The sequence below is a fragment of the Helianthus annuus genome, chromosome 11 (assembly GCF_002127325.2).
Source record: "Helianthus annuus cultivar XRQ/B chromosome 11, HanXRQr2.0-SUNRISE, whole genome shotgun sequence".
Taxonomy (NCBI): domain Eukaryota; kingdom Viridiplantae; phylum Streptophyta; class Magnoliopsida; order Asterales; family Asteraceae; genus Helianthus; species Helianthus annuus.
The window spans coordinates 86,359,343-86,362,966 of NC_035443.2; positions in this window are offsets into that span (position 1 = coordinate 86,359,343).

The window sequence follows — 3,624 nt, forward strand, 5'->3', positions numbered from 1 at the left end:
ATTGGTGTGTATTGATGCATACTATAACCGATATAAAATGGAATCGAGAAATCGGTAAGTTTTGACTATACGTGTATTGTAAATTGTCTGATTGTTTGTGTATAATTGCTATTTATCCGATACTAATAAAAAAAATTATATATATTATCAGATGGCAAATATTGGTAATGAACCGGTAAATGAGGTTAATCAGTCGGAGCAACATCCAGGGGATCAATATATGACTAGACAAGATATTGAAAATACTGTTGCTCAAGGGATAGCCAATGCTATTCCAGCATTCGTTGCTGTTGTAAAAAGTCCAAACGAACCACAACATATCATTCCTAGTAAACGTACTTCTGAAGATAACTTCAGTAATAGTATAAACGGGGGCAATAATCATGTTAATCATGATAATGAATCCCAGCACACACCGCTCCCTAAGAAACTGAAAGCTGCAACACCTGGTTGCACTTTCAAAGAATTCCTTGCTTGTAAACCCACTGAATTTGCAGGCAATGAAGGGGCGACTGCATCACTGCGTTGGTTAGAGAGAACTGAAGCAGTAATTGCAATAAGTAAGTGTGCCAAAGATGATCAGGTCATGTACGCATCAAATCTGTTTAAAGAAGGAGCACTCGAATGGTGGAACACTGTGTTACAAGCTAAAGGAAGAAATAGGGCTTATGCTATGACTTGGGAAGAATTTAAGAATTTTGTAGAAAGAAAATTCTGTCCTGAATATGAAAAGGAACAAATGGCAAATAAGTTCCTAAATCATCGGATGATAGGTGTGGATTGTCGTGGTTATACTTCGACATTCTTTGAATATGCTAGAGTGGTACCAACACTGGCTTCGCCAGAACCGGTACTCATTTCTCGCTATATTTGGGGATTAGTTAGTGAAATTCGTAATATCGTTAAGGCTGCGAGACCTCGCACTATTGATGATGCAGTAGAATTAGCTAACACCCTAACTGATGAACTGATACGCACAAGAGATGAAGACAGGAAGAAGTGTGACAACTCGAGTTTCTGACTTTTGCTTTCGCATTAAATGCGCGTTGACTTTGACTGTTTAGTAGTTGACTTGTTGGATTTGTAATTGTACGCGTTGTGTTTTAATGAAACGTGTTGTCATTGTGCATACATGTAACTACTTGTGGTTGTAAAAGATAATATTGGAATAATTATTTATTACACTTAGTCTAGAATTATTATTTAATACACTTAATCTAGACCACGAAACATGACCCACAGTTCGAAGGATCTCGAAACATATCCTTCGATTCGAAGGATCCACTTTCGGTCCGAAGGATCTCGAAACATATCCTTCGACCAAGGACCCTATCCTTCGACATCCTTCGGCCCAGCCTTTCTAATGGGCTTGGCCCATTTCGGTGATAAGTTTAAATACGTGACTGCATGTAAGTCATCGGTTAGTTTTTCAAAAACCCTAGTTCTATTGTGTGTGTGTGACGGCATATAGCAGACCTACTCTCTGTTCGAAGGATTCCATTCCGTAATCCAGATTTCCGGTTAGTGTGTGGTGTTGTTTACGATGCTTTGATTTCACGATGCTTTGATTTCATGATTTATCTATTGTCTTGCGATATATTGTTGTATGTTAATCGGATATGCATGACTATCGGATCTGTTTTGATGATGTTCAATGATAATATTTTATGGATCGGTTATGATAACCGGATATGTATGTTAGATAGTTGAACCGGATGATGATTATGTTTACATGACACACAGATGACGATTCGAATTTGGTTGATGATTGATTCTGTTACCGTTAAATGATTTCTAGGAATGATAGTAACTGTCGTAGATGATCTTGTGCCTTCTGTGTAATGTAACTGATGAGATGTGCTTGTTAATGATGATGACGGCTGTAGATGATTAGGGTTTCTGTTTCTGTGATTGACTGTGTGATATCCGTAACTGATTGTGATCAAACGTAACTGATATGTATCGAAAGATACTTACTACTCGAAACATAGTTGTTGTCGAAAGATGCTTGCTAGTCGAACCATAGTAGTGTTAACCGAAGGATAACTTTGACCGAAAGATAGTTTTGACCGAAAGATAGTTTGGACCGAAAGATAGCTTTGACCGAAAGATGACATTGGTCCGAAACATAACATTCGGTCCGAAGGATAGTTGTGGAAACTGCTGTCGAAAGATAATAGTGGGATTCGAAAGATACTAGGGATTTATGAACCTACTTTGAAAGATGGAATTATATGCTTGAATTATTTGACATGCCATGCTAGATGATGAATGTTTACATTTGTATTTGTGTGACACTCGAATTGCATGCGTATTATTGTGAACATGAACTGATTCGTTATACGTGCATACAATAGGACGTGATTAATTTCTTGTGAGTGCATAACCTAGCATACCGAGCAAACCAAGGTGAGTTCACACAAGCCAAGGCATGGGTTCCCAGGGTGGGAATGGGTTGGATGTTTACTTGTGCATACTTTGATATTATAACGAACGATTAAACTGTTGATGCTTACGAACTGCCTTCGCACACACCCTGGTCGGTAAAGACTATGGTCGCGAACAAACTACTCAACTGCCTTCGCACACACCCTGGTCGGTAAAGACTATGGTCGCGATTTGATTAACCGTCTTCGCACACACCCTGGTCGGTAAAGACTATGGTCGCGAACTATTCGAACCTAATCTTCGCACACCTGCCTGGGAGGCCGCGATGGAACTAATCATATGGAACGTAACGATTAAACCATTACTCACACTATACGATATTGAACTTTAAACTGTGAACTCGCTCAACTAGTTTGTTGATTATCTGCTGCATGCCTTGCAGGACCTTAGGTACATAATGGAGCTTGCACTGGAGGAGCGGGACGTTGTGGGCAGTGGATTATGAACGCTATGTTTAAACATTTCGAATAATTGAACTTATGGTTTACTTGGGTTATTTACTTATGCTTCCGCTACTGATACTATGATTGTTTTGAAACATCAATTGTATTGAATGAGGTTTTACGAACTACTTTATTTATGTGATGCTATGTTCAATATGATTGATGGCTCGATCCTGGTCATGTCACGCCTCCAAGCGGTGGTACTCCGCGTGTGGATTTTGGGGGTGTGACAGATTGGTATCAGAGCCATTGGTTATAGAGAACTTGGTTTTAATATGGGAAAACGTTTTTATTAAAACCAGACTATAACCAGAACAGTGCTCTCAACGATCCACAACGACGCTTCGCTCCACGTGCAAGACTCAACTTCCTAGGTAATAAGGTTTATGTTTATTGCCTACATGCTAGAAATTGCATAGAACTTTGCTCGTAGTATGCTTACATTACCTTGCTCACAACTTGTCATTGCATGAGAATGCTTATGTGCTTACACTCTTCTGTCATCGCACTATTTGCGAACCTTTCTCACTTATGTTGCCTTTGATGTGAAGATCAATGGCCGCACGAATTACCATGACTCAAGCCCAGCTAGAGGCTCTCGTTGCTGCGGCAGTTGCAGCCGCCCAAGCAGGTAGTATACCCTGCAGTATAGATACTAGGATCTTTAGATCCTACATTAATTCTCGTACTTAACTTTGCCCTATTCGTACACAATAGGTCAACCCGCTCAGCA